At 43.1% G+C, this 15,000-nt stretch overlaps 1 protein-coding gene across 3 annotated transcripts in view; it reads right to left on the bottom strand.

Moving 5' to 3' along the window:
- Nucleotides 1-15,000, bottom strand: part of ankrd11 (ankyrin repeat domain 11) — a 174,535-nt gene that overhangs the window by 118,439 nt on the left and 41,096 nt on the right. For 2 of the 3 annotated variants that reach the window (XM_017721647.2, XM_017721649.2), the window contains exons 2-3: nucleotides 10,256-10,370; nucleotides 1,438-1,508 (exon numbers count right to left, since the gene is read on the bottom strand). The gene's annotated coding sequence lies outside the window, so the exon portion shown is untranslated. Of the gene's footprint in view, nucleotides 1-1,437; nucleotides 1,509-10,255; nucleotides 10,371-15,000 lie in introns of those variants that run through there. The other variant, XM_017721648.2, reaches the window with a different exon arrangement.

Below are 15,000 nucleotides of genomic sequence, written 5' to 3'. Positions count from 1 at the left end.
TCATAGAAGAGTAGAGGCTGTTATAGAGGCTGCATTAAAGGGGAACAAGCTTTCTAACAAACACCATTGATTTCAACCCCTGCACAGAGGAGAGCAGGGTTCAATCCTATAATGGGAGATCTTGGGCTAGACTCCTAATTTTAGTCATCCACTACTATTTAAGTCGGTATAGAGAACGTAATCAAACGTTAATGTTGCCTTGTGTACTTCACAAATCTTTAAAAATCAAAGTAAAATTGTATAGTTGCGCAAGCATCAAAATATTGTATCGTGGGGCTTCTAATGAGCCCCACCCCTACACCCAGCTCTAGTTTAACTCCAAGTTTTCCTGCTGAATTACGGCAGAAACGAAGGTCAGCACTTCTAATGAGAGGAGCTAGCAGTATGCGAACAAGCCATGGGGTCAGGAACAAGGACACGCCATCCCAGGAGTGCTATTGGCTTGCTACCAGGCGAGGGACACTCGATACCAAGGTCACAGCGCTCTGGCTGGTGGGGTGGCAGAGGGACCAGCTGAAACAGGCCTTGGTGGGTTAGGGTTGCCGGTGGGCTTGGCCCTTGTGTTACAGACCTGGTGAACACGACTCCCGGCCCTTTCATGGGACTTCAGATTACTGGAAAAAATGTTAAGTGCACAGTTTCCTGAAACCAGAGCCTGGCTGACACAAACAATCAAAAACAGGGCCATTATTGCGGCCATTATGGTCAGAAACCGGAGACGAGGGAATGAGCACTCATCTCATTCAACCCCTTAATAAGCGGCAGCTCCCTAAAATAGGCCTCCGCTACTATCTAAGCTCTCCGATAAGCCAGGAGGTCGTTTAATGTAATAACGTGCAACGTCTCCTCACCTTAAATATGACAGTCATTACTGATTGCCTGATTTTCATGGTTGCAGTGACCGTGTTACAGACGTGTCTCTGCGCAGAAGGTCAGGTTTTGAAAGCCCTGTTAAAATTTCCCTGCGATCAAATGCTACGTTTACAATCTCGGCTGCAGAGACACTGAAAACAGCACAGTCATCATGATCCAGACACAGCCAGGAAAGAGAGAGGGAGAGAAAGAGAGGGGAGAAAGAGAGGGAGAGGAAAGAGGGGGGGAGGGTTGAGGGACAGGGGAAAGAGAGGGAGAGGAAAGAGCCAGGGGAAAAACCCAAATGTCACACTGGAATGAAAAGGAGGAGAGCGAGTGGGGGATGGCGGAGAGGGATGAGATACACTGGACTAGCTGTGCACTGCAAATAATTGCCATGGCAAATGAACATCGTACATGTAGGCAAGATATCTAATATCTCAATATGTAAGAACATAACCAGAATTTAGCTTAATTCTATACATTTTTACTTGTCATTTTCTTTAGTGAAATTGTTATTTCACTGGCAAATAACTTTGTCTAAACCCTCAAAATACTAGATACAACGGCAATAACATTACCTACATTTAAGATGTTTTCACTGGCAAAGACGTCCTTTTTTCCAGTGTGTTCTTCCCATTCCATTCAAAATATACCTGCAACACAGCCCCAGAACAGACAGACCTATTCATTAGCATTTATAGAGCGGCTATGATTCATATTCACACCACCAAAAGAGCTCAGCTGGCCTCCAGTCTGGACTATTGTGAAGACCACGAAGAATAATTGGGTGAAAAGGGTACAAACTACAATTTCAGCTCTTAGTTTTTATTGCCGACGTCAAGCATGCAGCAGACAGCGCTGCTGTAACCGACTTTTATTATTATTATTATTATTATTATTATTATTATTATTATTATTTCCCCTCTTCGATATGCAGCACTAGCATCCATCATCCACCCGTCATCTGTCAGGATCAGCAAAGGCAGAAGAACTCCTTCCGTTCTATTGTCGAGGAACGGATAAAACGCACTGCGTTTACAAAGAATCCAATTACCGCATGCAGATCGAGTTGAAAGGGCGCCTATGAAAAACAATGCAATGTCTCCAAAGCTCTACATGTTCTTTAATCACTGTGCCAGAGAGCTGTACACGCCAAACCAGCACGCAAAAGCCATAGCTACCATGACGCGCCGTGGGAGGGCTCCTTTTAAGTTAGTTTAGAACAAAAACTCTAATTTGTTCCAGAGGGTTTCATGGTTTACTGGGCCTCCTGTAAACCAACTGATGACAGTTCTTTTTGTTCCCTGAAGCTACGCAGCGACACGGCGGTACAGTAGCAGTGACCAGCGGGACGACGGAGATGGCCCAATAACTCGGAGGGAAAGTTCCTAAAAATTCCTCAGTGGTGTGACTCTGACAAGGCAAACAAGCTTTCAGCACCATGACACAGAAGCATGCCGCTTGTGCACACGGCGATGAGTCACCACGCATTAACATAACAAATCAAGCTCTAACTAGGTGCCTGCACAGAGAAAGGGAGGGAGAAGCTCGAGGCAAATGACATCAAGACCTGCAAGGTGGATTCCAAATTTAGACCGGGGACAAAGTAACAGCCTCATATGATGTGAAATCTAGTAGAAGTCTTTCTGCTCCAGATGTGCACCACACTGAGCTGGGGCTGTACAGCTGAAGTGTTTGTGATCAATGTGAACATTGTGGGTCTATATATTTAATATATATATATATATAATCTGGCAGTGCTCATACATAAACATTTATAAAAATTGGGACCATCTACATACGTCTGAACAATAGTATACAGTAATAACATTTTGCTGTTGTCAGAAAATCTTGAATGTCTCATAAGGCAACTATACAGGATCAGGGAAAAAAAACACTTTAATTTTAATGCAAGTCAATGGAACCAGACGTCTTTCCAAGCCATTCTGGGCCGTTTCTTTTAGTCCATTCATCAAGAAATTTACACACAATGTAAAGGACAACAGGCCTTTTCAAATTACGCCAAAAACTGAAACACGATAAAAATTGAGATACAATATTTTCTTCCAACAGCAGCCATTTATTTCTATTGGGTTACAATTAGGGACATTTCAGTGTAGCAGTCCAGCGTCGCACAAACATTCAGATCTTCTGGAGCACAAAAATCATATCGAAATTATCAGTCAAATCTAACCGTCTGTTATGATGTCAGCAGATACCAAGATGATTGATATAGCTCATCCCTATAAAAGCACACTGGGTTAAAAATAATATTAATTCACTCATTTAATTCATTGCAACTCTTTCTAATTCAGGAAATTAAAAAAAAAGTAAAATACACATAAAAAGTAGAAAGTTACCTGCTTAACTCATAACATCCACAAGCTAAGCACAGGACTGCAGACAACATTGACTAGAGCACCAAAGTTCGCTCGTTCGAGGGCTTGGATTGGTTTAAAAATCTCCCACTTAGTTGGTTTCCAGCCTAATAAGTCTGACGTTACCACCTACGTTCAGCCCAAAATTGATGGTTTTCCCCAAATGTTATTACTAGATCGCGTCTGGCCCCACAAAGCTTCTTCCTACTGTACTATCTGGAGTGGTGGAATAACATGAAACACTGTTTTAAAGTTTGACGTCAAGGTATCGCCTCAAAACCCAACATTACAATGGTTAGCTTTAGTGTTAGCTCAGATCATCTAAAGAAGCAGCATCCATTCAAGCCTCCACCCCATCAGGCATGGATAAATCAACTGGCTCAAACTGCTATTTCTAAATGGGCTTCTGAACCAGCTGTGAGGCTGTGGGTCCTTCCCCAACTACCATTTTCAGTCAGTCACTCTGTCAGTATTATTATTGTATCATATCATCTCTGCTATGGACAATAGCAGCTTAACACCAAGCCACTTTAAAGAAAAATAACAAAGTCACTCAAGTCACTTTAAAATGTATACTGTCTCTGTCTTGTGTATATTTCACTATATCTTCTCTAGATTTTGTGTATATTTAATATATTTTAATTTTTTAAAATATATTTTACTTATTTACTTTCTGTAGAGTGAAACTTGAAACTAAATAAAAAAACTAAAAAATTTACTCAACTATACACCACAAAAAAAAGGAAAAAACACACACACACACACACACACACACACACACAAACCACAACAAACCTTGGGTAAAAGATAAAAAGTCCACCCCTCATCTACTGCTAGCTGCGAGTCTAATTCAACAGCTCATCTAAAGGAACGGCCTTCACACTTATATAACTCCATTTGCCATCTTTAAATAATAAAATCTATGCAAACACTTCACTGTGCGCTACTGCATGAGTTTACACTGTAAGGACCGGTGCTCCCACTTAAAACTGTAAGCATACAACATTCAGACGTTCAGGACAAATCCTCTGACCTTCTAAGCGCTCTTAATACAGCACTGGCCATCCGTCAGTGAGGCCACCGCGGTCTCGGAGAGGTTATGTCTGAGCGCCTCCCCCTCCCTTCCCATGTGTAGGAGGAGAGCAGAGTAAGGACAAATGCCGGCTTGTCAGCGGCACACGGCCAAAAGCTGGAACAGAGCATGAGAATGAGCTTCATCTTACTGACAGCACATTCCTTCTGATGCAAGCTGAACATCTCCTCGCTAACAGATACATTCTGTTCTTTGCTTGGAGGAACAAACAGAAAGCATATTATAGTCAAAATGATGTAGACTAATCTTTAAATCTTTTTCACGGGCCAAATATGTTTTTCAAAAAGGTGTAGATTTCAATGCGGTATCGAGAAAGTCAACATGCATCAAAACTTAAAGCTACAGTTATTAAATGTCTTTTGGTTTTCAAAGATTCTCTCAGCTGCTGTGATTCATGAAAACACACCGTCAGTTAAACAGAGTGAAGAGGGTGAGGGCGGGCAGGGTTTAAGTAACGCATCCATGTTTAAATGACTGGGCTTTTTATCCCCAAAGAAACCTAAAATTTTATACGCCAATTTTTATCGATTTCCAACAATTTAATATTGACCTCAGAATCCAAAAATCGTACCAACTTGAAAAGATGCACGTCGTTACACACCTAAACGAACACTCAGACGAGCAGGCCAGTTGCTAACATCTGCTTTAGTTCATCTCTCGTGGGTGCTCAAGGGCTGTGTCTGATCCACTTAGACCAGCACAACACACCGCCACGTCAGTGTTACTGCAGTGCTGTGAATGATCCACCACCCAAATAGTACCTGCTCTGTGAGGGTCCATGGGGGTCCTGACCCCTGAAGAACAGGGTAACAGAGTATCAGAGAAACAGATGGACTACAGTCTGTAACTGTAAAACTACAAAGTGCAGCTATACAGTAAGTGGAGCTGATAAAGTGGACAAGGAGTGGAGAAACAAGGAGGTGGTCATAATGTTATTCCTGATCGGCGTATGTTCACGTCTACAAATTTCTCTACTATTCGGAAAAGGCGAGGACCCTGTGTCTACGACTGGTCTAAGCCAACAACTTAGATTAGCTTTAGATCATTAACTTATTTCCACTGACTTGTCGTTTGCTGCGCTGTTAAATTGCGATATGAAGCTGGCCACTCTGATAATAAACGACTGACCTCCTAAGTGCTCATTTTAACGTACGGTAAAACACGCGGCTGCTTTTCAGACGGCAGAATGCTTCAACAAGCATAGAGAGGTGGAACCACCGAAAATCTCTTCAGCTAAAATTTTCTGTCCCTACTCTTCATCCTCTAAAAACTGAAAACGGCTCATGTCCGCAGCTTTGTGGCCTTTACTTGCTGGGGAAAGGTGACTTTGGAGGGTTGTTGGGGGAATAAGTTGTACTGTAGCCAATCAGCTGCCACAGTGATGAATGGAATAGTGACAGCATTCTTTTGGATTACGATCTTAAGAGCTGATTCTCTGGTGCCAGGCTTTTAACAACTCGCGAGCGCCTGGCAACAGTGCCAGCTTTAAAATGGTCCCCCTGTTCAGCCACCATCTTACTGCCTTGCAGTGAATCACCTGAATTATGCAGCCAGGGTCCTCTTTTACCGTCCACCTCTGCTTATGTAAGCACCAGAATGGCCAGACATGAAACACACACACAGACCGACACACACAGACCGACTCAGACACAGATGTGGGAATTTTGAGCCAAGTTTAGATTAAAATGGAGAAATAAAGTAAACATATTGGCTAGTACTGTAATAATAATAAAAAAACCCTGTGAAATTGTGCCTCCAGATGAACTGGTAAGAAAACATGCATTCTGTGTGCCATTCCTTTCTCCATCCACCCACAACAGGGGTCAATTTTACCTAAGTGGGCAGTAAGACATAATTATTGTGATATTTATTATGTCACAGTATGCATATTGTATTTGTTAAACTGGGTTTAGTGCAGCACTACAGCAACAAGCATTGCAGTCAGAGTTTCTTACAGTATTTTTCTTTTACTTCTTGTTTATTAAATGTGTGGCCTTTTTTCCACATCAGACAGCAACATCTGCCACCACAACACAGAGGTTCTACTTTAAAATGCAAAGCTATTCAGGTGGACTGCAGTTGCAGGTAACCAAAACTAAGCAGGCTGGAATGACTACAATGACTAATCTAACGTTGTGGCGATCTGGCAACAGCTACTACAAAAACATGTGGGGCTTGAACGGGTCAATCAGCTGGACTTTCTGGATTAAACTCTTGGTCAAGTTCTATTGTCCATACAACACTAATACGGTAATACTATACTACTATAATACTATACACATTTGCTGATGTCTATGGTACCAATCCTTTCACCAAAACCATGCATCCTGTCCAAAAACAACCTGTAAAAGCCATCAAATCGGATCTGGCGAATGGAACGTTCCCGCTCTTTTTCCTCATTCCTGCACTCGAGCACTGTAGACAGGAGCGAGATGCCATTTTGCCGGGTAATGATGCGAGTTTTTCTGCTGTCTCACCACAGAGCCAGGCCTGTTTGGAACACAGACCCTTTCAATACAGCATTACCATGTGGCCCACCAGAAGGGGAGGCAGCGTGGTTGGGGGTGGGGTGGGGTGGTAGATGGGTTTAAGGAACAAAGCCCCTATAGTTGTCTCAAGCCGCACTATGAGACTTATGTAATATGACTGGCAGGGACCACTTCCTCATTCGGAGGGCTGCAGACTAATCCTGTTGTGGGACCGGCCCTGTTCTGGAAGGAGCGACGAGGACGAGAGAGCGCGAGGGAGAGCGACGGAGAGAAACATGCTTGTAATGAGCAGAGGCAAAGTGGTGCAGAGAGAGTGATCACAGGAGAAGATTTTCCTTTCATCTGCAACCACTGACAGAACGGCCTCAGCACCAGCCAACTGATAACACTGCACATATCAGCCCTGCTGGAGAGAAAGAGGGGGAGCTAGGAAAAGAGAGAGGGAGGAAAACAGGAAAAAAAGAAAGAAAGAAGATGGAGGGAGAGTGTGAGAGTGTAGAGAAAATGGGAGGGGAGAAAAAAAAATGAATTAAGAGGGAGAAGGAGAGAGAGAGGGAAGGGAAAAAAAAAGGAAAATAAAGAAATGGGAGGGGTAGACAGAGAAGAGAGAGGAAGAAAAAGAAATGGGAAGGAAGAGAGGTAGAGACAGACACACATATCTCTCTCTCTCTCTCTCTCTCTCTCTCTCTCTCTCTCTCTCTCTCTCACACACACACACAGTCAGACAAACAGAAAGAAAGAGGTGTGCAGGCACCTCTGCTACCCATCAGCACAGTGGAGGATTTAGAGTGGTTAAAAATAAAATCTGATTCTGATTTACAGTACTGGTGCCTGGAAACCATGTGACTGGCATCACATGAAGAGAAGGAGATTGGAGGGGTGTGTGTGGATATCAGGGGGGGCCGCAACACACACACACACACACACACACACACACACACACACACACAGACCCCCCTACCCACCCACCCCTGCCGGAGTAATGAGCTTTGTGATCAGTCTCCTTGGTTTCCACTGACAGTAAGCAGATATGGTCTGATTTCAGAGGTAAACAGCAGCAGCAGCTCCTGTAGCAGCAGAGCCCAAGGCGAAAATGCACAGCCAGAAGAAGATGGAGGGAAATACTGATGAGAGAGAGAACCCAGGGAAGAGAAACTGTACTAAAATATCTTTCTGCACTTTTCGACTGGCATACAGTGGAAGTAAGTGCAACTCTCTGATGTAAATAATGATCAGTTCACAATTCATTTGGATCTCAAGCTTCTGAAACAGGATTCGACGATTTTGGTACAATTCAGAATTATTTTTAGAAGATAAGCAAGCAAATGTGACTGGAAACACCATCTACACGCTAGTGGGTTACAGACCGTAACAATATACATTTTATAATTGATAATCATCAACGATAGCTTTCCAAAATCAGTGCAGTAGAGCGTTCCTCAAACAAGCTCCCCAAGATGTATACCTTGCTAGCTTGCCAAGTTTGGAGGACATATAGATGTTATTTCAGAGGGTCCGTCACTCAAATAGGCATAGTAGCGAGGGGCACTAGATTTAGCCCAGATATATAATCGACATACAAAAAGATACACACCAGCGAGCACCTGTGCTCAAACTGGGAATCTGGTCATCCGGTCGTCCTCGCTAGTGGAGAACTGAAACGGGACGTGTGGGTCGGAGTGAAAAAAGATGCAGAACACCGATTCGTCAAACTGTCACAGAATCATCACTCAAGTCAAACAACCATCACTTCCACAAACACTAGGAACCAGAATCTCAGACTGTGACAGCAAATGCAGAAGAAACAGTAAATCAGAACGTGAAGCGTCACCATTGTGCCGTTTACGGGAAACAGACCAAAGGTCCTGGACCGCGCTGGGGATGGCTCAGGGCTCACATCAGTAACTACACAGTGAAAGTGTGAAAGAAAGAAAAATAAAAATAAAAATAAGGGCAACAAAATACATGACCGGTCACAGTCATTGCAATTTTGGCTGACATTTAATAGCCACATAAATAATTAAAAATTATTATAATTTAAAAATTATTATTATAATAATTTAAAAAATGACTTAACACTACAAAGTATTAGTTATATAAGCCTAAAAGTGGCCAAATTGGATCTTGATACTTCTCAAACAAACAAACAAGCAAGCAAGCAAACCTCGCTCACTACTGCCCCTTATGTTAAGTACCATTAAGATCTTAGCACTTCAGTATTTTAGTGTGACGTCTCAATAAATGTTATGCATTTTACTAAACACAACTTCACATTGAATCAATAGATGAAAAGGCACCCAGTTCCAAATCTATTTATTATGATGTAAACATTCAATTGTGAAAACTAACAACTCTGGAAAATAGCTGCAGCTTCAATAACTGCGATCAGATGATCAAGTAATAATTATGGAAAGCCTGCAAGATGACATGTACAGACATGTAGTGCACTGAATGTCACCGTTTCACATCAACAATGCATTGGTGGTTTTACTTTTTGAGGATTTGTGCCTCTGTAAAGAGAAAAAAAACCCCACAAACACGTACAAGGACCGGTTTCACTCTCTTTAGCCTGGTATGAAAGGACGGCACTGAAACAAGCTGTTCAGACCAATAACACAATAAAACAGCTGTACAAACATCAAATAAAGCATGAGATCACAATGTGAAGGCGTAGTGGAAGCTTGTCGAAGCAAAGCTATTCTAAAAAAAACTCTGGTGAAACGGAGGACAGCGCAGCAGTACTGGTAATACTGTGTGCCCTTAAATACCGTGTTACTTTAAATCAGCACGTCTAGATGTTACATAGCCTGGAACTCCAAAACACACGCAGCTCTACTGCAGATAAAATGCCTGGTGCAGAATCCTGCACTAAAGGCTGCATGAAAACCAGAGAAACTGGAGTGCATGTACAGAGGCCTGAGCTGCCACTGCCTACTGATGCAGGAACAGCCGTCGCACACGCACACGCGCTGGAGGGGGACTCTTCATTAGAGAGGCAGAGCAAGAGCTGACCCACTTTTTCAAAGCGTTGCTCTCCAAAATCCATGCACTAGCGCACCAGCTCAAAAACAAAGAACCTCAACAAAAGGGACAGGCCAGGCAGGGCCTGGACATGCATAAGCCCGGCTCTTAACGCGCACATTCCACCGCTGCAGACCTGCCTGTTTGTACTAGCACTCCAACACATGCGCTATACTCAACCTATATTCACACTTTCTGACCACAAAGACCGAGACCAGACGGACGTCATTCACACTAAAAAGCTCCAAAATAGGAATTCTGTGTGGACGAATCAGATTATTCAGACAGAGACAGCAATAAAAGCTCTAAACGCAGACCAGTGTGGCTTCTGCTGCCACAGACAGAGGACTGGCAAAAACAGCTAAATAAAACCCAGCAGTCCAGGACAGAATGTATCGAGAAAAGGAGAAGATATTTACCGATTCCATGGCTGTCTTCAGGAGCAAATGGTTAAAATCCAGGGGGGGTTAAAAAAAAAAAAAAAAAAAAAAAAAAAAAAAAAAGCGGGGCTGTTGCAGCGAAGTCCAAGGAACCCTGCAGAAAAAACAAGAGGAAACAGAAAAACAGAGATTAGTTCCCTGGACGCTACCGTTTCACATTCCTAACGTGATCTGGCGTGGAGGATCCTCTTTCCCTGCTCAGGTTCAGCTTACTGTATTCTCCTGTTCCAGCCTGTAGCGCGGTTGCTAGGTGAGGCTGAGCCAAGCAGAGACGTTAAAACTTTAAAATCATAACTCGGCAGTGAATTTCTGCCCAGAGGTCGCATTTAAAGTGACCGTGCGGCCAAATACCCCTCCCCACACCAAATACATTCAACCAACCAAGCCTGGTTTATTACCTGACATCTGCTTAGCTACAAGGCTACCTACAAGCAGTGGAAGGCCATACCCCAGCAACCAGCATGGCGCTAACTGCTTGGCTAAATCCTTGCACGCTTGCCTCAAACCACATTAGTTAAGTAATCTCAAATAGACTTGCTTAAGTGGTTTCTCACTGTGTGACATACTGTTATCAGTAAAATGACGGCTCAGGCTTGCAGCTCGTGTGATTCCAACGAGCGGCTCTAAAGAAGCAAACCTCACACAACAAACACGTCTTGGCTGACCGACTACATTCGCATTAAGAGGGAAACGAAGTTTTGGCCCAAGCGTTGCTTCAAGGCCTGGTGGGAGGTCAGGCCAGACTCGCTTCTCTTCACTCTCGGCGCAGGGGTTCTTCAGGGGGGTATTTTCAGGGGCCCTTGAGCTGGGAACACTGTGGCTGCATGCCTCTGCTATCGTCCCACTCCTACGCGCTACACCTCAACACAACAGCGAGAGGGGTATCCGAGGCACAACAAAGCGTAGTGTGGAAAAACTGCATTCCTCGGACTTGGTCTTCAACACTGGAAGATACTTTGAGTGATATCTTATATTTTCCGATGGATAAAACTGTTGTAGTTGTACTTCTCAGCTAACTCCAGTGCCGGGGGGCTAGTGTCCAGCACTTTTTGTAGTTCCTCTACTCAAACACACCCACCAAACCTGGGAACTAACAGAGGAGTTGAATGAGATGTGTTTGAGCAGTGTTGGACACCATCCCTCCAGGACTGGAACTGTGCACCCCCTGGGCTGAGGCATTAAGAGACGTACAGCCGATTATTGTACAGGGCGAGGCTACACTGACAATATTAATACCACAATATTTTCTAAATATATTATGAAATCGGATGATGCCCAAATCTGCATTGATACATTTATCATGAATACTACTGTGTGATTATTTTGCTTCCATTTTCATCTCTAGAAATTACACCACGAGGTCCCTTCCACAGTTGTGTAAACCCTAACCAGAGAGAAAGCACATCTTCACTAAAAGCAACCCCACAATTTTTTTCCTACAGCATGCAGTAAATTACATGACATCCAGAATTTCACTGTATTAGGAAAATGAGCAAAATTGTGCGAGACAACACGGAGTCTGCCCTTTTCTTGGCATTATATCACTGATGTAATGCTAATTACCTACACAAACACCACTAAGAACCTGGCTAAACAGTACTTAAATGAGCACTGAACGTAATGTATTGTACTGCACTTGTGTAGTGTAGTGTGTTGTAGTGTAGTGTAGTGTGTTGTAGTGTAGTGTGTTGTAGTGTATTGCACTGTTCTGTGTTCAGCGCTGCTCCTTTTCTCTGGGTATCAGCAGCGACTCTTTCTGGCAGTATCTGAGCTCAGGACCCTGTCTGTCTGTCTGTCTGTCTGTCTGTCTGTCTGTCTGTCTGTCTGTCTGTCTGTCTGTCTGTCTGTCTGTCTGTCTGTCTGTCTGTCTCTCTCTCTCTCTGTCTCTCTCTCTCTCTGTCTCTCTCTCTCTCTGTCTCTCTCTCTCTCTGTCTGTCTGTCTGTCTGTCTGTCTGTCTGTCTGTCTGTCTGTCTGTCTGTCTGTCTGTCTGTCTGTCTGTCTCTCTCTGTCTCTCTCTGTCTCTCTCTCTCTCTGTCTCTCTCTCTCTCTGTCTCTCTCTCTCTCTGTCTCTCTCTCTCTCTGTCTCTCTCTCTCTCTGTCTCTCTCTCTCTCTGTCTCTCTCTCTCTCTGTCTCTCTCTCTCTCTGTCTCTCTCTCTCTGTCTCTCACCTGTTAACCAGCAAAGATACTTTTCTCTACATAGACAAAGCACTTCTTGTAAGTCGCTCTGGATGAGGGCGTCTGCTAAATGCTGTAAATGTAAACCAGACAAGCTCAGTATCACAGTATGGCAATGCCATAATATGCCAGTACAGAGGATATATTAGGCAGCATTACCCAATATTATGCTATCAAGTTAGCGTTTCAAAAATTATATAAAATGAATTTAGGGTTATTATGAAGACTTGGGGTCAAGTCCGACAAAACCAGGAGTAAAATGTCTAAATTACAAATATACACACTTTTCTGTGCAATGTCTAAAGCACAAGACTTCATCAGGTCATCCAATATCTTACCTTAAACGTTACCTTAAAATGGGTAAAATGACCATCAATCGCCAGGACACACAAGCAGCTATTTTCAGTTTAGGACTTGTTCTCTAAAATAAAGTAAAGTAATAAAAGAACACAGTAGCCAAGAGTGGCTTAACCAACAGGATTCTGTTTAGTACAACTAGTGAATCACATGCCAGTGCAACAAACATTTAAAACTGATCTTTCTTTTTTTTTTTTAAACTACAGGACTGGCAAATTTGTTTGCCCTGAAATGACTTGGTAAAGCTTTCCTGCCCGCAAATAGTGTTGGGCCAGTTCCCCAGCCTGGTTCTGGAAGGCTCTGAGGGCCAGAGAGGGGGGAGGAGATAGAAAAGCGAGATTAAGGCCAGGCCTGGATGGTGTGTGTGGCGTGTCTGTGAGAATCTGAGCCCTGCGGCTTCTCCCAGAAGGAATCTGACAGATTGGACTAATCCAGATCGGCGTGCACTCCCTCCTAATGGAGCTTGGAAAGAGGCCGATAATCTTACTGGAAAAAATCCCCCGACCACACAGAAAACACACCGACACACCCCCCGCCCCCAAATACAGATACAGCCTGCCCACCAAAACATTCCAGTTCACGCGCACTTCTGGCTTAGCAGGAGAAATAAACGAATAATACAGCTTTCAACTGAGCCAGTAAACTTTGCTGCAAGACCAGGAAATGTTAACATCTCAGGAGGTCGGGACACATTCCTAACTCTTAAATGGGTGTTAAAATGATGAAATTTAATCCAAGATCATCCCTTCTAGCAATTACACACATGCCTAAGACTTGATTCAAACCTCAACACTTGTTGAGTTGGTTCACAATTCAATTCTCAACACTGATTCCATCCTCAACACTTGGTTCACAATTCATCTTCAGTACCGATTCCATCCTCAACACTTGGTTCACAACTCGTCCTCAGTACCGATTCAATCCTCAACACTGGGTTCACAACTCGTCCTCAGTACCGATTCAATCCTCAACACTGGGTTCACAACTCGTCCTCAGTACCGATTCAATCCTCAACACTGGGTTCACAACTCGTCCTCAGTACCGATTCAATCCTCAACACTGGGTTCACAACTCGTCCTCAGTACCGATTCAATCCTCAACACTGGGTTCACAACTCGTCCTCAGTACCGATTCAATCCTCAATACTGGGTTCACAACTCGTCCTCAGTACCGATTCAATCCTCAATACTGGGTTCACAACTCGTCCTCAGTACCGATTCAATCCTCAATACTTGGTTCACAACTCGTCCTCAGTACCGATTCAATCCTCAATACTGGGTTCACTATTCAATCCTCAATACTGGGTTCACTATTCAATCCTCAATACTGGGTTCACTATTCAATCCTCAATACTGGGTTCACTATTCAATCCTCAATACTGGGTTCACTATTCAATCCTCAATACTGGGTTCACTATTCAATCCTCAATACTGGGTTCACTATTCAATCCTCAATACTGGGTTCACTATTCAATTCTCAATACTGGTCTTGAACAGCTTACTAACATACATTCTCCATAGTGCATTGTCATATCTCCACAATGGACATAGTCACATCTTGTGATATTGCAATATCTCAGTTTCACAGTGCATTGTTGCACCTTTAATCCAAACAGGGCCTCATATTACGAAACACAATGCAAAGGGCAGTCAGTGTAAAACAACGGTTAATGGTTATGAGCAACATCAGCCTAAGCCTGCCATCCTATGTAGGGTAATAGTTCCACTGCACACTCATATCTAACACATCCACAATACAAAAGCATGCAGAGTTGCCAGCTGCAGCAATGCAAAGAAAATCGCTCATGTCAGTAACAGCAACAACACCTACTCATGGCATGATGCACGCTTAGTGGAACAAAGGCTTCTGAGGTTTGCAGACTTGTAAAAAGACCCCCACCAAAAAATATATCTATATAATAAAAAGGAACCAGCCAAAACTCTATAAAAAAGGAAAAAAAAAGAAAAAGAAAAAATAATTTTAAAATCAATGAAAATTCAATTTAATAATATACAGACAGAAATATCAACCAACAGGTATACATAAATGAATTAAACAATAAGATATAACGGACTGACAGCCGCCAATCATCTACTTATTATTACGCAATTCATACGGTCTTTGACGCATGTACTTGTTAAACCCATTGTACATATTTAAGATCATTTAGAAACAGAAAAATAGACTTA

The sequence above is a fragment of the Pygocentrus nattereri genome, chromosome 25, assembly GCF_015220715.1.
Source record: "Pygocentrus nattereri isolate fPygNat1 chromosome 25, fPygNat1.pri, whole genome shotgun sequence".
Taxonomy (NCBI): domain Eukaryota; kingdom Metazoa; phylum Chordata; class Actinopteri; order Characiformes; family Serrasalmidae; genus Pygocentrus; species Pygocentrus nattereri.
Note: the sequence above shows the minus strand (reverse complement) of the source record. Positions and strands in the feature narration are given on the sequence as shown.